The 26812-nt window shown below is 40.1% G+C and overlaps 1 long non-coding RNA gene and 1 pseudogene across 2 annotated transcripts in view; both read right to left on the bottom strand.

Annotated features, from left to right (window-relative positions):
- The window catches only part of LOC309661367, a 45568-nt gene that overhangs the window by 4243 nt on the left and 14513 nt on the right, over nucleotides 1–26812 (bottom strand). Inside the window, exon 2 of the long non-coding RNA XR_014263981.1 lies at nucleotides 26240–26300. This is a non-coding gene — a long non-coding RNA (uncharacterized lncRNA). The remainder of the gene's footprint in view (nucleotides 1–26239; nucleotides 26301–26812) is intronic.
- On the bottom strand, nucleotides 16215–26222 carry LOC309661311 (small ribosomal subunit protein uS5 pseudogene; annotated as a pseudogene). The gene has a single exon. The product of its transcript is annotated as a small ribosomal subunit protein uS5 pseudogene (transcript).

Raw genomic sequence — 26812 nt, 5'->3', positions numbered from 1 at the left:
TCTCGAGCATAGCCCAGGAACGATGTGGTCCCCGGATACTACTGATCAAAACCCCACAGGTGTCTAGTGCACCCACGGTGTTTCATGGGTGTAACACTTCACATGTTCTCCAGACCTGAGGGCGCATCACAGGAGCCCTCATGGGGCAGATAGTCTAAGTTGGATTCCCATTTTACAGCTGAGGAAAATTTGTTCATTAGATCAAATGTCACAGAAGTAGAAGGAACGAGATGTGAACATAATCTCCTTAAATCCAATTTCACTGTAGCCATTCACATTTTTTGAAAAGAAGTAGAGTATAAATGAATGAAATTCCGACGCTCAGCACTGAACTAGGAAGCACTTTGCCATGTCACTGGACAAAGTGTTTCAGGACAAAATGTGTGATGGGGAAAATAGGGAGCACAGCACCTGCGTCCTAGGAGGGCCCAGTACGTCACACACCTGCCGGCTACTAGCAAGGGGAATGCAGCCATCTACTCCCCGCTCCTAAAATGTGGCCTTCTTCTAGTGTTTTTGTATGTTCTATTGTATATGTTTTAGGTTAAATGGCTCACGGGCATTCTTTATGGTTTTCTCTACGGTGTGCACAACAGCAACGTCCCGACAGCATTTATATTTAAAACTAAGAACCTGTTATTTGTGAAGGTTCTCCACAGCTAAATTACTATGAACACGCCTCTCTCTTTTCACATCATCTCAGAATAAATTAAGACAGAACTTTCTTTTTTATTTGTAAACCATTTAATGTATGTTCTTAACTCAGGGCAAAATGGGTGGGTTGGGAGAGGGAGACCCATACTGCACAGAAAGTTATTTTTATTAACTTCACCAAAACAAAAGGAAAAGCAGAAGCAAACCTTAGGGGTGCTTCTCTTTTTGACAGGAGTCTCAGAACCCAATACAAACAACTGCGCCATCAGGTAGCTTCTGATAGGAACACAGTCTCATATAACGCAAGCTTCAGAAATGAATACAGCATGCATTAAAACATACAAGCATTTTATATCACTGTCTAGCCAGCAAAAATGCTGTACTTTTGTCACTTCAAGACCACGAAATATGTTATAGCAGGCTTCCTAGGAATGAAAAAATAAGAATGGGATCAGAATACAACATCTCAGCAACATGACCACTCTTGACTGTTGTTTCAAAATGAATGAAATTAATTGGAGCCATAGTGAGTGTCCTAAATCAATGGTCAGCACAGTTAAAATAACGAAAAGGGCTCCCCACTGGTTGGTCTGTAGCTGATGAATCTCCAGCACTGGTAGGTCTGGGGCAAGGTCTCAGTTATTGCCAAACACCTGTCCTGAGACTAAATGGGGAGGCCCTGCTGAGAAGCAGTGGTGACCATAGGGACTTCCATTGTTGAGGGAGGGGTGGGCTGCACAGAGGGACCCAACCCCCTCCCCCCAAAACTGGACGCTCACACATGTACAGAATCTCGCACCTGCTCTCCGCCTCAGCCCATGATGCCTGCAAACTCGTGTCACCATAAAAGACTCTAGGCAAGAGAAGAAGCTCTGGATCAGATCAGATCAAACTCACTATCCCATCTTACCCTGTAACCTTTTACATTTTCTTCTGCTTTTCATTCCTTTTCATCTATAGACTAGTTGAAAGACGTAACCACTGGTAGTCCACCTTATTTATATATGCATGATAGAATACATATTTATACAGAAAAGATAACATACACACGCTCTCGGAAAATAACTTTGCAGCCTAAGGGTTAAACATGTGGGCAGCCCCCTCCTGACACACCGGCTGGGCTGTGATCTCACCTGAGATCTCACAGGATTCTGCAATCTTTGGTATTTTCAGCCCCCCAGGGCGAAAACCCTGTGTTACAGTCTGGGGTTTCATACACAGCTTCCTTTTCTATCGACTACACTAATTCCTTTCATACTAGAGGGAAAAACTGGGTGTTTCTCTGCTATGTTTTATTTATGAAAACTCCAGTGGGCGTTTCTGAAGGCAGCCAATATCTCTCTACAAAGAGAAGGCAAACAGTGTTAGCTATTCCTGCATCCCGCCCAGCTCATAGCTCTACGTGAGTTACTATAAAATACCAGATCATTTTTGCAAAACGAGCACTTTGTCTCCTAATTAGAAGCAGTTCTGATTTTAACTTCGTTTTAGAATAATCAAATCAATACAACATAAATAAACCTACTGAGCTTCCAAATTGACTTAGGCGCCATGCCAACTCATTTGTTCATTTCCACGTAACCCGAATTTCCCCCGGACCCACCAGCCTGTAGAGGCAAATTGTTTGCTGGTTTGTAGCTCCCACTGATGCAGGACCTCTGACTTCCTGCTAAGTCCCTTGCATCTAATTCTGGAAATTGCCAAGGGGTGTCTCACAGCCTCTATCAGGCATTTCTGTTATGTGGTCACTCCCACCCCACCTCCCTTCCATCCGTACCCGGCCCAGCTGCTATTTCATCTCTCCACTGGGCCTTGAAATCTCTAGGCCTGGCCAGGTTTAGCAGTTCTCAGCAGGCATCCACCACCCCTCAGAGAGGTAGGGTGCCCTCTGCTTTGCAGTGGGGCAAGAATGCCTCTTTCCTTTGGTTAGATGTGCTGTGTGAGAAAATCGGCCCCCTTCTCTACTTAGGAGCCAGACATGCATCCAGGAACCAAGGGATGGACTGGAGAAATGGCCATCACACTGCATCAGAATGTCCATTTCCTCTCCTGCATGGGGCAAAGCTTGCCCCCAGGTTGAGCTCATTGGACCTCGTTTCTCCTTTTACTTGGCTAAGTATTGCCCCTGGAAGGTCCTCAGCCCCACTATAAATGGACTCCTGTGACCACCGCATCTGCTCCCCAGACTTGCCCTGATATATCTGAGCTTAGCAGAGGACACAGGTGGAGTTGCTTTTCTAGAAGTGCCCCAGGTCTCCTTCTGAAGCCCCATTATCTGTCCCCACCACAGGTCCAGACATCTCTGAGACACACTTAAATTCAGCCCAGGCAGCCTGCCACACACATAAATAAATAATGAAATGCAAACATACTTAAAACAAGTGCTTTCTTTTCTAGTGAAAATCAGCTTTTGAATTAAACAGGCAAACTGCAGAAAGTCACAATAATTTCTTAGGTTTGCTCTGTTTATGCCTGGCTCGTGGCCTTCCCATGTGCCCATTTCGTCTGCCTGGAAAGTAGAGGTTAGGACACTCATGTTGAGTTCTCATAGCCCTGTGCTTTTCTACCTCGTGTGATTTATCACCATGGTAAATAAATAATTAGTTATTTGTGGACTGTTGAAAAATCTGTCTTCAACAGATTACAAGCTTTATAGGACAAAGAATCAAGTTCTCCTGTTCTCCCTGGCAACTCCATGGCCTGGGAGAGGGCTAAATGTTTGTTGAAAGGATGAAAAAAATATGATGTTAGAGCCTGTTTACATCTTCATTTTTCTTTTTGTTACATAAAAATTGTTTATCAAGAAAAATCCTTATTACATCTGAGAAGCTATTTTAGTTCTTATCAAAATGTCCCACATTTACATATATATGTGTATTTTTAAAAGAATTTTCAGTTTTTTTCTGTATTTTGAACTGCTCCTTAGAGCTTAATTCATAAGGAATTTTATTGAGCCTAACCACCCATTAAACTTTTTATTATGAGAACTTTTAAACATATATAAAATAGAATAATATAATGAGCTCCCATATTCTCAGCACCTAGATTTTTAACATTTATTAACATTCTGCCATATCTACCATATTTGTTTTAAAGCAAATCCTGGGTGTTATGACATTTCATTCTTAAATACTTCAAGAAGCATTGCTTTTAAAAAAAAGGCATTACTCTTACATAACCACAGCATTGATATTGTGATACTTAGTAAAATTAGTAATAATTTCCTATTACCACCTAATATCCCAGCCTTTTTAAAAATTTCCCTGCCTGCCCAAAATGTCTTTGTTCAGAGAGCACCTCCTTGCTTTTTTTTTTTATGCTGATTGATTTATTAAAGAACCAGGGTCAATGGTCCTAGGAAATTGTTAGATTTTTCTGATTGTTAGCTGTGGTATCATTTAACTTATTCATCTGTCCCTTGTATTGCCTATCAGTGAGAAGTCAGATCTTAAAGTTTGATTAGATTCAAGCTATTTTTTGGCAAGTATATTTTAGGTGGTACTGTGTATGTCATATTGCTTCTCAAAGGAGGCATGCAATGCCTGTGTGTCCCACTTTTAGGGAGGCTGAGATTGACAAGGGGCTCAAATGGCAATCCACCCTTGATAATGTCCACTTTCCCCCTTATACTATGGGCTAGTACTTTGACATCTTTCAAATATCCAGTTCCCTCTAAACTTTCACCTAATCACTTTAGCATCCATTTTGATAACAGTGCCTGAATCATCTATTCCATTGGGGGATAAAAAAAATTGAGATTTTATAATTTTGTTATTTTTTCCACATTTATTAACTAAAATTTTTTTTAAAATTTATTTATTATTTATTTATTTATTATTTATGTTTGGCTGTGTTGGGTCTTTGTTTCTGTGCGAGGGCTTTCTCTAGTTGCGGCAAGCGGGGGCCACTCTTCATCGCGGTGCGCAGGCCTCTCATTATCGTGGCTTCTCTTGTTGCGGAGCACAGGCTCCAGACGCACAGGCTCAGTAGTTGTGGCTCACGGGCCTAGTTGCTCCGCGGCATGTGGAATCTTCCCAGACCAGGGCTCGAACCCGTGTCCCCTGCATTGGCAGGCAGATTCTCAACCACTGCGCCACCAGGGAAGCCCTAACTAAAATTTTTTGGCTTAAAAAAAAAATCACTCCTTAAAATTCAACATCCATTCATGATACAAACTCTTACTAAAGTGGGTATAGAGGGAACATCTCGACATAACAAAAGCTATTTATGACAAACCCACAGCCAACATAATACTCAACAGTGAAAAGCTAAAAGCCTTCCAACTAAAATCTGGAACAAGACAAGGATGCCCATTCTCACCACTTCTATTCAACATAGTATTGGAAGTCCTAGCCTCAGCAATCAAAGAAGAAAAATAAATAAAAGGTATCCAAATTGGAAGGGAAGAGAGCAATCAAGATGGCAGAAGAGTAGGATATAGAGCTCACCTCCTCTCAGAAATACATCTATATGTGAAACGATTCACACAGAACATCTACTGAACACAGGCAGAAGACCTCAGACTTCCGAAAGGGCAAGAAAACCTCCACATAACCAGGTAGGACAAAAGAAAAAGGAGAGAAAGGAATCAGGACAGGACCTGTGTCCCAGGGAGGAAGCTGTAAAGGAGAAAAGGTTCCTGCACCCTGGAAGGTACCCTCACTGGCAGGGAGATCAGCCTGGATGGAAAGGGAGCTTTGGAGCCTTGGAGGAGAACACAGCAAACAGTTTGAGAAAGGCAAAACAGAGTGACCTGCACAGATGGTCGGTACTGCCATCCTGTGCTCCCCAGCCTGAGACGCTTGTCTGCCAGTGTGGGCAAGGGCTGGGTGCTGAAGTTTAGGCTTCAGGAGTCAGACCCAGGGAGAGGACCAGGGATGGCTGCACAGAGACAGCCTGAAGGGGCTGGAGTATGGCAACTGAGTGTGTCTGTGGAAGAAGCCTGGGCCTGCCAGACAGGCAAGGTGCCACTGTTGGAGCACATGTGAGGAGAGGGGTGGGCCCACCATAGGACCTTCCTTCCCCCTGCGCATGCTCTCAGGGAACAGGACACTGCCTACAGGAGCTCCAGGGGTGCACATGAGCGGCTGCTTCCATCATGGGTTCCAGAGGTAGGCACAGGCCACTGCCTTTGAGAGACTCCTGAGCAGTCACCAGTTGCTGCCCTCACCACCTGAGGAGCATGCACAGGCCACTGCCACCACCACTGAATGACCCACGAGCAGGCACCGATTGCTGACCCCACCCAGCACAGGCCCCCTGAGCACGTGCAGGCCACCACACCTGCACACTCCCTGTCAAGGGGATAACAGCCAGCACACACTGAGGAAAGAGGCAGCAAGCATCCAAACTAAAAGCAGGCTTCTCGCCAAAAGTATTAAACCCACACAAGTTATGCAGGGATGCTCGCATACATACTCTTCCAAGACTACAGTAGATAATTATTTCTCCTAAACTCACAGAGTAAGAGAAATACGAGTAAAATGAAGAAGCAGAGGAACCACTCCTAGTTAAAAGACCAAGAGAATTCCCCTGAAGGAACAAACAATGAAACAGACCTCTTCAGTCTAATAGACAGAGTTCAAAAATGAGGTAGTGAGGCGAGGAACCAAGGTGGCAGAGTAGAAGGATGTGCTCTCACTCCCTCTTGCGAGAACACCAGAATCACAACTAGCTGCTGGACAATCATCGACAGGAAGACACTGGAACTCACCAAAAAAGATACCCCACATCGAAAGACAAAGGAGAAGCCACAATGAGATGGTAGGAGGGGCGCAATCACAGTAAAATGAAATCCCATAGCTGCTGGGTGGGTGACTCACAGACTGGCGAACACTTATAGCACAGAAGTCCACCCACTGGAGTGAAGATACTGAGCCCCACGTCAGGCTTCCCAACCTGGGGGTCCGGCAACGGGAGGAGGAATTCCTAGAGAATCAGACTTTGAAGCCTAGTGGGAACTGATTGCAGGACTTCGACAGGACTGAGGGAAACAGAGACTCCACTCTTGGAGGGCACACACAAAGTAGTGTGCGCATCGGGACCCAGGGGAAGGAGCAGTGACCCCAGGGGAGACTGAACCACACCTACCTGCTAGTGTTGGAGGGTCTCCTGCAGAGGCGGGGGGTGGCTCTGTTTCACCATAGGGACAAGGACACTGGCAGCAGAAGTTCTGGGAAGTACTCCTTGGCATGAGCCCTCCCAGAGTCTGTCATTAGCCCCACCAAAGAGCCCAGGTAGGCTCCACTGTTGGGTTGCCTCAGGCCAAACAACCTTCCTTCAGGGAGGGAACTCAGCCCCACCTATCAACAGTCAAGTGGATTAAAGTTTTACTGAACTCTGCCCACCAGAGCAACAGTCAGCTCTACCCACCACCAGTCCCTCCCATCAAGCCTCTTAGATAGCCTCATCCACCAGAGGGCAGACAGCAGAAGCAAGAAGAACTACAATCCTGCAGCCTGTGGAACAAAAACCACACTGACAGAAAGATACACAAGATGAAAGGGCAGAGGGCTATGTACCAGATGAAGGAAAAAGAAAAAAACGCAGAAAAACAACTAAATGAAGTGGAGATAGGCAACCTTCCAGAAAAAGAATTCAGAATAATGATAGTGAAGATGAGCCAGGATCTCAGAAAAAGAATGGAGACAAAGATCGAGAAGATGCAAGAAATGTTTAACAAAGACCTAGAAGAATTAAAGAACAAACAAACAGAGATGAACAATACAATAAATGAAATGAAAACTACACTAGAAGGAATCAATAGCAGAATAACTGAGGCAGAACGGATAAGTGACCTGGAAGACAGAATGGTGGAATTCACTGCTGAGGAACACACTAAAGAAAAAAGAATGAAAAGAAATGAAGACAGCCTAAGAGACCTCTGGGTCAACATTAAATGCAACAATATTCGCATTATAGGGGACCCAGAAGGAGAAGAGAGAGAGAAAGGACCTGAGAAAATATTTGAAGAGATTATAATCGAAAACTTCCCTAACATGGGAAAGGAAATAGCCACCCAGGTGCAGGAAGTGCAGCGAGTCCCATACAGGATAAACCCAAGGAGAAACATGCCAAGAAACATAGTAATCAAATTGGCAAAAATTAAAGACAAAGAAAAATTATTGAAAGCAACAAGGGAAAAACGACAAATAACATACAAGGGAACTCCCATAAGGTTAACAGCTGATTTCTCAGCAGAAACTCTACAAGCCAGAAGGGAGTGGCATGATATACTTAAAGTGATGAAAGGGAAGAACCTACAACCAAGATTACTCTACCCGGCAAGGATCTCATTCAGATTCGATGGAGAAATCAAAAGCTTTACAGACAAGCAAAAGCTAAGAGAATTCAGCACCACCAAACCAGCACTACAACAAATGCTAAAGGAACTTCTCTAAGTGGGAAACACAAGAGAAGAAAAGGACCTACAAAAACAAATCCAAAACAATTAATAAATGGTCATAGAAACATACATATCAATAATTACCTTAAACGTGAAAGGATTAAATGCTCCAAACAAAAGACACAGGCTTGCTGAATGGATACAAAAACAAGACCAATATATATGCTGTCTACAAGAGACCCACTTCAGACCTAGGGACACATACAGACTGAAAGTGAGGGGATGGAAAAAGATATTCCATGCAAATGGAAATCAAAAGAAAGCTGGAGAAGCTATACTCATATCAGATAAAATAAACTTTAAAATAAAGAATGTTACAAGAGACAAGGAAGGACACTATATAATGATCAAGGGATCAATCCAAGAAGAAGATATAACAATTATAAATATATATGCACCCAACATAGGAACACCTCAATACATAAGGCAACTGCTAACAGCTCTAAAAGAGGAAATCGACAGTAACACAATAATAGTGAGCGACTTTAACACCTCACTTACACCAACGGACAGATCATCCAAAATGAAAATAAATAAGGAAACAGAAGCTTTAAATGACACAATAGAACAAATAGATTTAATTGATATTTATAGGACATTCCATCCAAAAACAGAAGATTACACTTTCTTCTCAAGTGCGCACGGAACATTCTCCAGGATAGATCACATCTTGGGTCACAAATGAAGCCTCAGTAAATTTAAGAAAATTGAAATCATATCCAGCATCTTTTCTGATCACAGCGCTATGAGATTAGAAATGAAATACAGGGGAAAAAAACGTAAAAAACAAAAACACAAGGAGGCAAAGATGTACAATGGAGAAAAGACTGTCTCTTCAATAAGTGGTGCTGGGAAAACTGGACAGCTACATGTAAAAGAATGAAATTAGAATACTCCCTAACACCATACACAAAAATAAACTCAAAATGGATTAGAGACCTAAATGTAAGACCGGACACTATAAAAGTCTTAGAGGAAAACACAGGAAGAACACTCTTTGACATAAATCACAGCAAGATCTTTTTTGATCCACCTCCTAGAGTAATGGAAATAAAAACAAAAATAAACAAATGGGACCTAATGAAACTTCAAAGCTTTTGCACAGGAAAGGAAACCATAAACAAGACGAAAAGACAACCCTCAGAATGGGAGAGAATATTTGCAAACGAATCAACGGACAAAGGGTTAATCTCCAAAATATATAAACAGCTCATGCAGCTCAGTATTAAAGAAACAAACAACCCAATCCAAACATGGGCAGAAGACCTAAATAGACATTTCTCCAAAGAAGACATACAGATGGCCAAGAAGCACATGAAAAGTTGCTCAACATCACTAATTATTAGAGAAATGCAAATCAAAACTACAATGAGGTATCACCTCACACCAGTTAGAATGGGCATCATCAGAAAATCTACAAACAACAAATGCTGGAGAGGGTGCGGAGAAAAGGTAACCCTCTTTTTTTTTTTTTTAATTAATTAACTTATTTATTTATTTTTGGCTGTGTTGGGTCTTCATTTCTGTGCGAGGGCTTTCTCTAGTTGCGGTGAGTGGGGGCCACTCTTCGTCGTGGTGCATGGGCCTCTCACTGTCGCGGCCTCTCTTGTTGCGGAGCACAGGCTCCAGACGTGCAGGCTCAGCAGTCGTGGCTCATAGGCCCAGTTGCTCCACGGCATGTGAGATCTTCCCAGACCAGGGCTCGAACCCGTGTCCCCTGCATTGGCAGGCGGACTCTCAACCACTGCACCACCAGGGAAGCCCAGGGAACCCTCTTGCACGGTTGGTGAGAATGTAAATTGATACAGCCACTATGGAGAACAGTATGGAGGTTCCTTAAAAAACTAAAAATAGAATTACCATATGATCCAGCAATCCCACTACTGGGCATATACCCGGAGAAAACCATAATTCAAAAAGACACATGCATCCCAATATTCATTGCAGCACTATTTACAATAGCCAGGTCATGGAAGCAACCTAAATGCCCATCGACAGACAAATGGATAAAGAAGATGTGGTACATATATACAATGGAATATTACTCAGCCATAAAAATGAACGAAATTCAGTCATTTGTTGTGATGTGGATGGATCTAGAGACTGTCATACAGAGTGAAGTAAGTCAGAAAGATTAAAACAAATATCAGGGCTTCCCTGGTGGCGCAGTGGTTGAGAGTCTGCCTGCCAATGCAGGGGACACGGGTTCAAGCCCTGGTCTGGGAAGATCCCACATGCCGCGGAGCAACTAGGCCCGTGAGCCACAATTACTGAGCCTGCGCGTCTGGAGCTTGTGCTCCACAAGAAGAGAGGCCGCGATAGTGAGAGGCCCATGCACCGCGATGAAGAGTGGCCCCCACTTGCCGCAACTAGAGAAAGCCCTTGCACAGAAACAAAGACCCAACACAGCCATAAATAAATAAATAAATAAATAAATGGATCAGCACGTTTAAAAAAAAAAAAAAACAAATATCATATATTAACACATGTATGTGGAACCTAGAAAAATGGCACAGATGAACCGGTTTGCAGGGCAGAAGTTGAGACACAGATGTAGAGCACAAACATATGGACACCAAGGGGGGAAAACCACGGTGGGGTGGGGATGGTGGTGTGCTGAATTGGGCGATTGGGATTGACATGTATACACTGATGTGCATAAAATTGATGACTAATAAGAACATGCAGTAGAAAGAACAAACAAACAAAAAAACAACAAATACTAAACTTTCTTTGGGTTATTTGTATGGAAATATGTTAGTATAAATATTTCAGACATTACATGAAATTTCTAAAAATCTTATATGTTCTGGTATAATAAGTCATAATTCTAGTTATTTAAAATGTATATCTCAGAAATAACTAAATTTCCTTGTCAATTGCATTATAATGAACTTTCATGAAATCTTTAACTCTGGTCATTTTTAAGTCTTTTGTCATTTACAGACAGTTCTGGGTGTACTCTGATGCTTTTGCAAAAATGTTCCTATAAAAGGGTTTCATCTTCAAGGAATTCATGGAAAAGACTCTGACAAGTACAGGTTTCTGGTAAGTGACTATACTGCTGAACTGAATGAATAAGCATTTTCAGAACTCTAATGGAAAACTGATGAATTCATAAAAGTGTTAACAATAGATCAAGATAAAAAAAATTAATTACATGGGGAACAAAAAAAGGAGGTAATGAAAATACTGAAGGAATTAAGAAAAGCTATCAACATAAATGTAGATTACTGTAAAAAGGAACTAGAAACTGCAAGGAGGAACCAAGAAAGACTAGAAAATTTGTCTTGCTGAGATGAAAGCTGAGCTAAAGGCAATGAATAATGCAGAAGATCAACTAAGTGATCTGGAAGATAGAATAATGTAAATCACCCAATCAGAACAGCAGACAGAAAGCCAAATGAAAAAAATTAAAGCAATATAAGAGGCCTATGGGATAATATAAAGTGTGCCAATCTACACATAATAAGGATTTCAGAAGGATGAAAAAGAGAAAAGGGGACTGAAAATGTATTTGGCTTGGTGGTTTGTGACCACCTAGAGGGGTGGGATAGGGAGGGTGGGAGAGAGGGAGACACAAGAGGGAAGAGATATGGGAACATATGTATATGTATAACTGATTCACTTTGTTATAAAGCAGAAACTAACACACCATTGTAAAGCAATTATACTCCAATAAAGATGTTAAAAAAAAAAAAGAAAAGAAAAGAAAATGTATTTGAAGAAATTATGGCTGAAAACTTCCCAAACCTAAAAAATGAGACAGATATCCAGACACAGGAAGCACAGAGTGTCCCAAACAAGATGAACCCAAACAGACGTGCACCAAGACACATTATAATAAAAATAGCAAGTTAAAGATAAAGAGGATTCTAAAGGCAGCAGAGAAAAACAAAGAGTTAGTTACAATGGAACCCCCATAAGGGTATCACCTGATTTCTCTACAGAAAAAGTGTGGGCCAGAAGAGAGTAGCAAGATATATTCAAAGTCTTGAAAGGGAAAAGTATGCAACCTAGAATACTCTAACCAGCAAGATTATCATTTAGAATAGAAGGAGAGAGAAAGAATTTCTCAGACCAGCAAAAACTAAAGAATACAGCAATACTAAACCTATCCTAAAAGAAATATTGAAAGGTCTTCTCTAAATAGAAAAGAAGCAAGAAGATATAGGAAAGAGGAAATCACAGTTGGAAAGTAAATCACTTAAATAAGCCAGTATACAGATCAAAAAGAAAAAAATATATTTGTGAAAGTGATGATAACAAAAGGAACAGCAAAAGGATAAACATAAAGATGTAAAAGAGGACATCAAAATCATGAAATGTGGAGGAGGAGAGTAAGAAAATATAGATTCCTTTTTTTTTTAGAATATGTTTGAACCTATATGACTATCAGTCTAAAGTAAGCAGATATAGGAAGGGGTTAATATACTTGAAAAGCAGGGTAACCACAAATCAAAAACATACAATAGAGTCACAAAAACCAAAAAGAAGAGAATATAAGCATAAAATGAAAGGAAATCATCAAACTGCACAAAGGAAAAGAAAAAGAAAGGGACAAATAAGAAACATAGACTCAACTGGAAAACAAGGTTTAAAATGGCAATAATTATCAATAATTACCTTAAATGTCAATGGACTAATGTTCCAATCAAAATACATAGAGGGGCAGACTGGATAAAAAAAGCAAGAGCCTACAATATGCTGCCTACAAGAGACCCACTTTAGGGCAAAGGATACACATAGATTAAAAGTGAGGGGATGGAAAAAGATATTTCATGCAAACGGAAATAACAAGAAAGCAGGGGTTGCAATATTCATATCAGACAAAATAGACATTAAAACAAAGGCCATAAAGAAATATAAAGGACACTATAAAATGATAAAAGGATCAATACAAGAAGAGGATTTTACACTCATCAACATATATGCACCTAATATAGGAGCAACCAGATACATAAAACAAATACTAACAGACATAAAAGGAGAAATTGTTGAGAATACAATAATAGTAGGAGACTTTAACAATGCACTCACATTAATGGACAGATCTTCTAGACCAAAAATCAGTAAGGCAACAGAGATCCTAAATGACACAATAGAACAGTTAGACTTAATTGATATTTTGGGGACATTATATGCTAAAAAAACAGAATACACATTCTTTTCAAGCGCACATGGAACATTCTCTAGGATTGACCACATACTAGGGCACAAAACAAACCTCAACAAATTTAAGAGCATAGAAATTATCTCAAGCATCTTCTCTGACCACACCAGCATGAAACTAGAAATCTACCACAGCAAAAGAAATGAGAAAAAACCAATTACATGGAGACTAAACAATATGCTACTAAAAAACCAATGGGTCAGGCGGGGCCAGCCGCGGGGCGAGGCGGAAGGTGGGTAGCGCAGGCCACGGTGGCTGCGGAGTAGCTAGCAGCCACAGACTGCCGAGCCCAGCGCCCAGCCCTGGTAGCCCACCCCGCACCCCCTCCTCAGCAAAAGACCCCGAATAGCCAAAGCAATCTTGAGAATGAAAAATGGAGCTGGAGGAATCAGGCTCCCTGACTTCAGACTATATTACAAAGCTACAGTAATCAAGACAGTTTGGTACTGGCACAAAAACAGAAACATAGATCAATGGAACAGGATAGAAAGCCCAGAGATAAACCCATACACATATGGTCACCTTATCTTTGATAAAGGAGACAAGCATATACAGTGGAGAAAAGACAGCCTCTTCAATAAGTGGTGCTGGGAAAACTGGACAGCTACATGTAAAAGTATGAAATTAGAACACTCCCTGACACTATACACAAAAATAAACTCAAAATGGATTAAAGACCTAAGTGTAAGTCCAGACACTATCAAACTCTTAGAGGAAAACATAGGCAGAACACTCTATGACATAAATCACAGCAAGATCCTTTTTGACCCAGCTCCTAGAGAAATGGAAATAAAAACACAAATAAACAAATGGGACCTAATGAAACTTCAAAGCTTTTGCACAGCAAAGGAAACCATAAACAAGACCAAAAGACAACCCTCAGAATGGGAGAAAATATTTGCAAATGAAGCAACTGACAAAGGATTAATCTCCAAGATTTACAAGCAGTTCATGCAGCTCAATAACCAAAAAACAAACAACCCAATCCAAAAATGGGCAGAAGACCTAAATAGGCATTTCTCCAAAGAAGATATACAGATTGCCAACAGACACATGAAAGAATGCTCAACATCATTAATCATTAGAGAAATGCAAATCAAAACTGCAATGAGATATCATCTCACACCGGTCAGAATGGCCATCATCAAAAAATCTAGAAACAATAAATGCTGGAGAGGGTGTGGAGAAAAGGGAACCCTCTTGCACTGTTGGTGGGAATGTAAATTGATACAGCCACTATGGAGAACAGTATGGAGGTTCCTTAAAAAACGAAAAATAGAGCTACCATACGACCCAGCAATCCCACTACTGGGCATATACCCTGAGAAAACAATAATTCAAAAAGAGTCATGCACGAAAATGTTCATTGCAGCTCTATTTACAATAGCCAGGACATGGAAGCAACCTAAGTGTCCATCATTGGATGAATGGATAAAGAAGATATATACAATTGCATATATACAATGGAATATTACTCAGCCATAAAAGGAAATGAAATGGAGGTATTTGTAGTGAGGTGGATGGAGTTAGAGTCTGTCATACAGAGTGAAGTAAGTCAGAAAGAGAAAAACAAATACAGTATGCTAACGCATATATATGGAATCTAAGGGAAAAAAAAAGGTCATGAAGAACCTGGTGGCAAGATGGGAATAAAGACACAGACCTACTAGAGAATGGACTTGAGGATATGGGGAGGGGGAGGGGTAAGATGTGACAGGGTGAGAGAGTGGCATGGGCATATATACACTACCAAATGTAAAATAGATAGCTAGTGGGAAGCAGCCACATAGCACAGGGAGATCAGCTCGGTGCTTTGTGACCACCTAGAGGGGTGGGATAGGGAGGGTGGGAGGGAGGGAGACGCAAGAGGGAAGAGATATGGGAACATATGTATATGTATAACTGATTCATTTTGTTATAAAGCAGAAACTAACACACCATTGTAAAGCAATTATACTCCAATAAAGATGTTAAAAAAAAAAACCACTGGGTCAACAAGGAAATCAAAAGGAAACTTAAAAATACCTTCAGGGCATCCCTGGTGGCACAGTGGTTAAGAATCAGCCTGCCAATGCAGGGGATATGGATTCAAGCCCTGGTCTGGGAAGATCCCACATGCTGTGGAGCAACTAAGCCTGTGCACCACATCTACTGAGCCTGTGTTCTAGAGCCCGCGAGCCACAACTACTGAAGCCCGAATGCCTAGAGCTTGTGCTCCGCAACAAGAGAAGCCACTGCAATGAGAGGCCCACACACTGCAACAAAGAGTAGCCCTCACTCGCCGTGACTAGAGAAAGCCTGCATGCAGCAACAAAGACCAAAAATAAATAAATAAATAAATAAATTTATTTAAAAAAAATACCTTGAGACAAATGACAATTAAAACACATCCATACAAAATCTATGGGATGCAGCAAAAGCAGTTCCTAGAGGGAAGTTCATAGCGCTACAAGCCTTCCTCAGAAAACAAGAAAAATATCATAAAAAACCTAACCTACCACCTATAATAATTAGAAAAAGAACAACAAAATCTAAAGTCAGCAGAAGGAAGGAAATAATAAAGATCAGAGAGGAAATAAATAAAATAGAGATTTAAAAAACAATAGAAGGGACTTCCCTGGTGGCTCAGTGGTTAAGAATCTGCATACCAATGCAGGCGACACAGGTTTGATCCCTGGTCCAGGAAGATCCCACATGCCATGGAACAACTAAGCCTGTGTACCACAACTACTGAAGTCCGCGAACCCTATAGCCCGTGCGTCACAACTACTGAGCCCGCACGCCACAACTACTGAAGCCTGTTTGCCTAGAGCCCATGCTCTGCAACAAGAGAAGCCACCACAATGAGAAGCCTGCACGCCACAACAAAGAGTAGCCCCCACTCACTGGAACTAGAGAAAGCCTGCACGCAGCAACAAAGACCCAATGCCGCCAAAAATAAATAAATAAAATAAATAAAAATTTTAAAAATCTGTTTAAAAAAAAATAGAAAAAAGTCAATAAAACCAAGAGCTGGTTCTTTTGAAGGGTAAACAAAATTAACAAACCTCTGGCCGGGCTCACCAAGAAGAAAAGAGAGAACACCCAAATAAACAAAATAAGAAATGAAAAAGGAGAAATATCAACCAATACCACAGAAATACAAAAAAGAATACTATGAACAATTATATGCCAATAAATTTGACAACCTAGAAGAAATGGACAACTTTCTAGAAACACACAGCGCACCAAAATGAATCAAGAAGAAAGAGATAATTTGAACAGACAGATCACTAAAAGTGAAATACAATCTGTAATTAAACAAAAACAAAAAAACAAACAACAAAAACAAAAACAAACTCCCTACAAGCAAAAGTCCAGGACCAGCTGGCTTCACAAGTGAATTCTCCCAAACATACAAAGAAGAGTTTTACCAATCCTTCTCAAACTCTTCCAAAAGATTGAAGAGGAGGGAACACTCCCAAAGATATTCTATGAAGCCACCATCACCCTGATACCAAAACCAGACAAAGATACCACCAAAAAATAAAATTACAGGCCAATATCTTTGATGAATATAGATACAAAAATTCTCAACAAAATACTAGCAAACTGAATCCAACAACACATAAGAAACATCATACACCACAACCATGTGGGATTCATCTCAAGTTCACAAGGATGGTTCAACATATGCAAATCAATCAATGTGATACACCACATCAACAAAAGAAACAACAAAAACCACATGATCATCTCAATAGATGCAGAAAAAGCATTTGACAAAATTCAACATACATTCATGATAAAAACTCTTACCAAAGTGGGTGTAGAGGAAACATAACTCAACATAATAAAAGCCATTTATGACAAGCCCACAGCCAATATAATACGCAGTGATGAAAAGTTGAAAGCGTTAAAATCTGGAACAAGACAAGGATGCCCCTCTCACCACTTCTCTTCAACATACTATATTTAAAATAGATAATGAACAAGGACCTACTGTATATCACAGGGAACTCTACTCAATATTCTGTAATAACCTAAATGGGAAAAGAATTTGAAAAAGAATAGATACTTGCATATGTATAACTGAATCACTTTACTGTACTTAAACTAACACAACATTGTTAATCAACTATACTCCAATATAAAATAAAAATTAAAGGAAAAAAAAGGATAGGAAAAAAAAGTCAGTCAGGTCTACTTGATCCAATGTGGTTTTCCTGTGTGAAACTCTAAAGCTGTGTTTTTGTTCCCCCTCACTGAAAAGACCATATGGCCTTCATTGTGTAAAGATAGAATTTTATCCATCCAACTCTGTTTTAGCAGAAGTATAAATTCAATTACATTTGATAAAGATAAAAAGGAATCTTCAAATTGTCCATTACACAAAAATAAAATAAAGGACCCTTGTGCTGACTATTTAGCCCATGAACAGAAGTAAAATGTCATGTACATTATGGCAATTTCTACAGATTACAGCTACCACGATTTTATGTGTTACATTTTATATGGAAGTAGAATAAACAAAATTGCAACAACAACAAAAAGCACTTTGTTTCCCTCCATATTTCTCATCGAAATATTTGAAGTACAAAACTGGTTATGGCCTAAGAAGCCTTGTAATATTTGACAACACTAGTGACCACTGCTGAAAAGGTTTGAGATTTTTTTAAACAAACAATCAAGAATGGATTAATTTGATACTAATTTTATCACAATGAAGTTTTTAGTGAAGGATTCCCATTATCAGATTTTTTCTAATTTGTTACTGCTGATAACACAAAGGTTAAAATTAAAAAAAAGAAAAATGAGCAGAAGAACCAAATAGACATTTCTCCAAAGAAGACATACAGATGGCCAAGAGGCACATGAAAACATGCTCAACATTGCTAATTATTAGAGAAATGCAAATCAAAACTACAGTGAGGTACCACCTCACACCGGTCAGAATGGCCATCATTAAAAAGTCTACAAATAACAAATGATGGAGAGGGCATGGAGAAAAGGGAACCCTCTTACACTGTTGGTGGGAGTGTAAATTGATACAGCCACTATGGAGAACAGTATGGAGGTTCCTTAAAAAACTAAAAATAGAACTACCATATGACCCAGCAATCCCAGTACTGGGCATATACCCTGAGAAAACCATAATTCAAAAAGAGTCATGTACCAAAATGTTCATTGCAGCTCTATTTACAATAGCGAGGACATGGAAGTAACCTAAGTGTCCATCAACAGATGAATGGATAAAGAAGATATGGCACATGTATACAATGGAATATTACTCAGCCATAAAAAGAAACGAAATTGAGTTATTTGTAGTGAGGTGGATGGACCTAGAGTCTGTCATACAGAGTGAAGTAAGTCAGAAAGAGAAAAACAAATACCATACGCTAACACATATATATGGAATCTAAGAGAAAAAAAAAGGTCATGAAGAACCTAGGGCTGAGACGGGAATAAAGACACAGACCAACTAGAGAATGGACTTGATGATGGGGGGGGGAAGGGTAAGCTGTGACAAAGTGAGAGAGTGGCATGGACATATATACACTACCAAATGTAAAATAGATAGCTAGTGGGAAGCAGCCACATAGCACAGGGAGATCAGCTCGGTGCTTTGTGACCACCTAGAGGGGTGGGATAGGGAGGGTGGGAGGGAGGGAGATGCAAGAGGGAAGAGATATGGGAACATATGTATATGTATAACTGATTCACTTTGTTATAAAGCAGAAACTAACACACCATTGTAAAGCAATTATACTCCAATAAAGATGTTAAAAATAAATAAATAAATAAATAAATAAATAAATAAATAAATAAATAAATAAATAAGTAAGTAAAAAGTCTACAAATAACAAATGATGGAGAGGGCATGGAGAAAAGGGAACCCTCCTACACTGTTGGTGGGAATGTAAATTGATACAGCCACTATGGAGAACAGTATGGAGGTTCCTTAAAAAAGTAAAAGTAGAGTTGCCCTATGATCCAACAGTCCCACTCCTGGGCATATAACCAGACAAAACTAATTCAAAAAGATACATGCACCCTACATTCGTAGCAGCACTATTCACAATAGCCAAGATATGGAAACAATCTAAATGTCTATTGACAGATGAAGGGATAAAGAAGATGTGGTATATATATACAATGGAAAATTACTCAGCCATAAAAAAGAATGAAATAATGCCATTTGCATCTACATGGATGGACCTAGAGATGATCATACCAAGTGAAATAAGTCAGAAAGAGAAAGACAAATACCATATGATATCATTTCCATGTGGAATCTAAAATATGACACAAATGAACTTATCTATGAAACAGAATCAGACTCACAGACATAGAGAACAGGATTGTGATTGCCAAGGAGGAGTGGGGGTTAGGGAGGAATGGACTGGGAATTTGGGGTTAGTAGATGCAAACTATTACATATCGAATAGATAAACAACAAGGTCCTACTATATAGCACAGGGAACTATATTCAATATCCTGGGATAAACCATAATGGAAAAGAACATAAAAAAGAATGTGTATATGTGTATAACTGAGTCACTTTGCTCTACAGCAGAAATTAACATAACATTGTAAATCAACTATACTTCAGTAAAAAATAAATAAATAAACAAATTGGAAGGGAAGAGGTAAAATTGTCACTATATGCAGATGACATGACACTATATAGAAAACCCTAAAGACTACACACAAGAGCTACTAGAACTGATAAATGACTTCAGCAAGGTAGCAGGATACAGGATTAACATACAGAAATCTGTTGCATTTCTTTACACTAACAATGAAACATCAGAAGGGGAAAGTAAAAACAATCCCTTTTAAAATCACATCCAAAAAAAAAAAAAACGGAATACATAGGAATAAATCTGACCAAGGAGGTGAAAGACTTATATGCTGAGAACTATTAAACGTTGATAAAGGAAATTGAAGATGATTCAAAGAAATGGAAAGATATCCCATGCTCTTGGATTGGAAGAATTAATATTGTTAAAATGGCCATACTACCCAAAGCAACCTACAGATTTAATGTGATCCCTATTAAATTACCTATGACATTTTTCACAGAAATAGAGCAAATAATCCTAAAAAGTATATGAACCACAAAAGACCCAGAATTGTCAAAGCAATCCTTAGGAAAAAGAACAAAGCTAGAGGCATAACCCTTCCAGACTTCAGACAATACCACAAAGCTACAGTAATAAAGAAACATTTGTGTATTGTCACAAAAACAGACATATGGAGCAATGGAACAGAATAAGAGCCCAGAAATAAACCCACACATCTACAGTCAATTAATCTTGGACAAAGGAGGCAAGAACATACAATGGAGAAAAGACAGTCTCTTCAGCAAGTGGTGATGAGAAAGCTGGACAGCCACATGTAAATCAATGGAGTTAGAACACACCCTCACACTGTACACAAAGATAAACACAAAATGTCTTAAAGAAGTCTTTAAGATAGACATGACACCATAAAACTCCTCGAAGAGAACATAGGTAAAACATTCTCTGACATAAATCATACCAATGTTTTCTTAGGTCAATCTCCAAAGGCAATAGAAATTAAAGCAAAAATAAACAAATTGGGCCTAATCAAACTTATAAGCTTTTGCACAGCAAAGGAAATCATAAACAATATGAAAAGACAACCTACAGAATGGGAGAAAATATTTGCAAATGATACAACTGACAAGAGCTTAATTTCCAAAATATATAAACAGCTCATACAACTCAATAACAAAAAATCAAACAGTCCAGTCGAAAAATGGGTAGAAGACCTGAATAGATATTTCTCCAAAGAAAACATCCAGATGGCCAATGGGCACATGAAAAGATGCTCAACATTGCTAATTATTAGAGAAATGCAAATGAAAACTACAATGAGGTACCACCTCACACGGGTCAGAATGGCCATCATTAAGGGATCTACAAGCAGGAATTAACACAACATTGTAAAGCAATTATACTCCAAGAAAGATGTTTAAAAAAATATATATCTACAATTAACAAATGCTGGAGAGGATGTGGAGAAACTGGAACCCTCCTACACTGTTGGTGGGAATGTAGGTTGGTGCAGCCACTATGGAAAACAGTATGGAGGCTCCTTGAAAAACTAAAAATGGAGCTGCCATATGATCCTGCAATCCCACTCCTGGGCATGTATCCAAAGAAAATACTAATTTGAAAAGATGCATACACCCCAATGTTTATAGCAGCACTATTTACAATAGTCAAGACATGGAAACAGTCTAAATATCCATCAACAGATGAATGGATGAAGATGTGGTATATAGATACAGATATAGATAAAATGGAATATTACTCAGCCATAAAAAAAGAATGAAATAATGCCATTTGCAGCAACATGGATGGACCTAGAGATTATCATACTATGTGAAGGAAGTCAGGCAGAAAAAGACAAATATCATGATATCACTTACATGTGGAATCCTAAAACTGATGTAAATGAACTTATTTCCAAAATGGAAACAGACTCACAGACATAGAAAACAAACTTATGGTTACCAAAGGGGAAAGCAGTTGTGGGGGGAGGAGGATAAATTAGGAGTTTGGTATTAGCAGATACAAACTACTATATCTAAAATAGATCAACAACAAGGTCTTACTGTATAGCACAGGGAACTATATTCAATAACTTGGAATAAACTATAATGGAAAAGAAAAAATTATCACTCTTCATCAATTCAGGCAATTTGGGCACTCTAAAATACAATTTATGTAGGAAACTATACAGGTAAGGTAGGATAAATCCTTAATTCTTTCCTTAAATAATGATTATCAGAGTATCAGCCTGGTACAGCAGTGACTTCCAAAGGTGCCAGATGAGTTTTGAGGTTCTTTTTTCCTTTCGCTCTCTTCTTTTTTTCGTTCTTTATGAACTCATGGATTTTTTTTTTTAAACTAGCTTCATTCACTTTATTTTTCCTGTAGAAAACTATGTGGTGGCTACAGCTGGAGCCTGGGTCCTCTGCACGGAAACTCTGGTGTGGGTCTTTACAAGACGGTCAGTGAATTCCTGATATGGAGACTTGGGGAACACGGTCTCTTTCCAGAGATCAGGAGTGAGATAACTGTAGGTCTTGGAAACGGCATCAAAAGTGGCCTTGGCGAAGTTGCCCAGCGTGGCAGTGCAGCCCCTGGCAGAGGTGTAGCAGTCGTCAATTCGAGCCACCATCAGTAGCTTCTTGGGCACAGGGGCTGAGATGATGCCAGTGCCCCTGGGGGCAGGGATGAGGCGCACCAGCACACAGCCACAGCGGCCAGTCACCTTGCAAGGGACGGTATGGGGCTTGCCGATCTTGTTCCCCCAGTAGCCTCGTCGCACGGGGACGATGCAGAGCTTGGCCAGAACGATGGCCCTACGGATGGCAGTGGCTACCTCCTTAGAGCACTTCACACCCAAACCAACACGTCTGTTGTAATCCCCGATGGCGACAAACGCCTTGAACCTGGTGCGCTGGCCAGCACAGGTCTACTTTTGCACAGGCATGATCTTCAAAACCTCGTCCTTGAGAGATGCCCCCAAGAAAAAGTCAATGATCTCAGATTCCTTGATGGGCAAGGAAAAGAGATAGATCTCCTCCAGGGACTTGATCTTCATGTCCCTGACCAGGCGGCCCAGCTTGGTGACGGGGAGTCACTCCTTGTCCTCGGCCTTGCCTCCGCGAGCTCCGCGGCCTCGGCCCCGGCCCCGACCGCGACCCCGGACGCCGCTGCAGAAGCCTGCGCGGAAGCCAGCGCGGCCTCCCATTCCAGGGCCCCCGAGGCCTCCGGGGCCTCCCGCATCACCGGCGTCATCTGCCATTTGGTGTTTTTACGGAAAAAAAAGCAATGAACTCATGGATTTTTGTATTTTCCACATGTGTCAACCAATTGTAGTCATTATTCTTTTTTGGCTGCTCAACTTATCGCATCTTTAGGCAGTGGGCACCCTTTAGAACGGCTGCTACGTCCCTTTGGCGTGTCCTCAGACATCTCGGAGAGCTTCCTCTCCTTTGGGCAGAACAGGAAGTCCCAAGCTCACCTGAGCTTTTCCTGACCCAGACCCAGAGTCAAGCATTTCTCCAAGGAGTCATAGTTTCTTTTAGTGGGGGAAATTTCCAATTTTTTCTACTCTAAAATACTTACATTTCAAAATGAAGCTGAATTTAACTACATTATCAAGTTGAAAATCAACTTGTTTCAAAGACTAAAAACCCACTTACGTGCTGCTCACGAAAGACATTTTAATTACTATCACCAGGCACACACAAGTAAGATTATCAAAGCACTTTGGGCATTTCCTCACTGGTTCTGCAATATTCCTGTTAAGTTGGTACAAAATAGTTTATCCCCATCTAACAAGGTGAGCTGAATAGAAAAGCAGAAACTTAATTGTACAGAATATTAGAGGCATGTAAACCTTAAGGCATCAGTTATGTCCTCACTATTAACAAAAACCTAGTCAAGACTTTAAAGAAATTGTACAAAGCGGTCAAAAACTATTATGCAAATGATACTAACTGGCAGTTATTTAATTAAATATTAGTTAAGTAACTTAAAAGAAGTGTTTTGATCATAATTTAAACATTTTATTTCACATAAAAATAGATCAGGATTAGCCAGGAATGTAATGTACTGGCTAGAGCAAACATTTATTTGGTCAGTAAATATTTATGTGCCTAGAAACATGGGACACTAACATTTAGTCTTTTGGGCTGTGATGTTTTAAATTAATTTTTAGAGATAGGATACTTTTCCTGTGACTTTAAATCAATCACAATCGAACTATTCCACAACTGTCAAAGGTAGGATTACAGTATCATGATCTCTTCAAAAGACTTAGACATATGAAGAGGAAATTGGCCTAATTTCCAGAGATATCAAATCCCTTGAGGTCCTTGGCATTTGATAATCCCTTGTTTTACACTGTGGTTCGGGTTAGGTTTTCAAGTTATAAATCTGGATTATTCTTATTTTGGTTGCCAACTTGTCATTATCACCATCCCAACCAGCCCCAGCCACCTCATTGTCAGGCATCTATTGTACTAAAGAGTAAATTTGAGCCAAACGTATTCCTCCCCGAGGGCTCTCTCTGGATGAATGGCCCAGGAGACTTCTAATAGGACAATTTCACTATTGGATTCTGCCTCTTTGTCAGCAAATGCCTTGTCACCAGAGCTGTTACTTTTCAGCTTCTTCAGGTCACAGGGCACCATTGTGGAAAGAGCTCTGTTCTGGAAAGCGAGCATCCTAGGTTCCCTTGAAGCCCCTCCTTGAACCACTGTGTGTGATCCTGTGCAAGTCTCTGACCCTCAGTGATCCTCAGATCCCTCATCCCCAGATGATCTCTGAGGGTCATGTTGACTCCAACTTTTTCCCAATTAAAGTTACACACGTGTCTCCAAATTCCACATTGGCAAAGAGAAATACGTTCAAGGTTAGATCCAGGCTACTTCATTTGCATCACTGCACTTTGGTTCTTTTTAGCTGGTACAAACTCAATCAATACAATGAAGTGGAGAATTTAGGAAAACAGGTGAAAAAAAGACGAAACAGTAATTGAGGACTTAGACACCATCATCAACAACTTGACTGTTTCAAAATAGATGGGTTGACAAATAGGATTGACTGAATTCACCAGAAGATAATCCAATTCCTCACTTAACTTTTTTGCTGGGACACTGTCTCACTTCAGAGTAACCTGAATGATGTAAGCCTATAAGTGCCTCCTCCTGGTTATGCCCTTGGAGGCTGTGTAGCAAAACAGTAAAGAGCGTGTGCTCTGCAGTGAAACTATCTAGATATAAATCTTACTCTATCACTAATTAGCTATGTAACCATAGGCAAGTTACTTAACCTCTCTTTGCCTCAATTTCCTTATCTATCAAACATGGTTAGTAAAAGTACCTCCCTCATAAGTAAATACATTTAAGTTCTTAGATACTGCTTGGTACAGCCTGAACCCTCAGTAAATATTAGCTAGTATACATCAAACCAAGCTACCATTCCTGACCAAAAAAAAAAGAATTTTGATTTCTTTCAGCATATCACCATCACCCTTCATCACCCACCGCCAAAAGCTCATGAGCCACTACATTTTTTACAGATCACACAGCACCTGTGGGGACAGTTAAATTTTCAAGGCAGTCCAATAGAGAAACCATAACTTCCAAATATTTCTGGAACACTTTCTTCCCGTGAGTACCTATCCAGTTGCAAATCAATCAAACCCCTGCTGGACCAGTACTGCTCTCCTGAGAGCTGTACAAAAATTCTCTCTCCTGGCAGGGGAAGCAATCCCCCTCTTTGGCATTTTTTTTTTTCCCTGAAAGGTCGTATCTACTTGTGGTCTTAGACTTACACTGAAATGTGTAAGTCTCCCTTTTAACAAGATTCTTCAGCCCACTCCTCCTATACCACAGACCTCAGCAGCTCTCACTTCTAATACTCACAACCAATGACTTGAACAAAGATTGAGCACTTCCTGTCCCCATGATTGCTGCAACCGGTATACTATTTTCATAAGAAAAATTTATAAATGGGTTTCATTAAATGCAAAATTTCCCCTAAATTCCTTCACGTCTGCCGAATGTGGGCAGAAAATTAAAGTTACCTTCAGAAAAGTACTTTTTTTCCTCTTCTGCCATGAGGACTAGTCAGAGTCGCTTGAAACCCTAAGAACATGCCTGAGACTTATTTGCTTGTCAATTACAAATAGATTCACATTTATAGTTCCATAGATCACTCTGGAAGTTTCCCAGCAGCTTTCAGAAAAACAATTTCTCAGGTGTTTACATGAAATGATTGAGGCAAAATGGATTTTTCTACCCAAAATGTAAATTAATTCTGGTTCACATATTGAAGCGTGTATTTTGGTAAATATATAATGTGATACTGTATCCTTCTTAGCTAGCTGTAAGCAGGAGACAGTGGATTAATTCACAAACTTGGAAACCTTTGCCTGGATTACAGCTGACCAAAAAAAAAAAAAAAATGTTTTCTTACCTCAGAAGCCAGCAGACAGACATGCTTAGGAGAGGAGTGTCAGGGGAATGCGTTAGGAGGCCTGTGGGGACAGAGAAGAGAAAAATTACTACCATACACCTTTTTATTAACACTCTATTTAATAAATTCACTTGCTTTTCCCCTTCAAATTAAAAGGCTTTTCCAGTTAGAACATTCCGGTCTAACATTAAGGAAAACATCGCCTTTAGCAGAAGGAAAAAAACTACCGTCAGCTTCACATCAACCGTGAAAGGGAAAATTTTTCCAGTTGTAAAACGACAAACTGCTCTTCAATAATATCATCCATCCTGATACTAACGACAGCCGTGAGTGAGGTTGCTGGCGCCCCACTCTCTCTACCACCTGGAGCGCCCCTCCCCCCAGCTGCTGTGTTAAAAGATGATTCAGGAAAACAATGTCAGTGACACAAACAACGCAGTCAGTCTCCACTTGAAGCACTGAAAATTGGGTCAGAAGGCGAGAAGCTTTCAGAGGATAAAAAATAAAGAACAAGGAAGAGACAAATAGACAACATCTGATTGGCAGCGGCCACGTAGTCAACCTGGTCCGGGG

The sequence above is a fragment of the Balaenoptera physalus genome (genome assembly GCF_965194825.1).
Source record: "Balaenoptera physalus genome assembly, chromosome: 5".
NCBI lineage: Eukaryota > Metazoa > Chordata > Mammalia > Artiodactyla > Balaenopteridae > Balaenoptera > Balaenoptera physalus.
The sequence above is the reverse complement of the archived record's forward strand: the minus strand, read 5'-3'. Positions and strand labels throughout refer to the sequence as shown.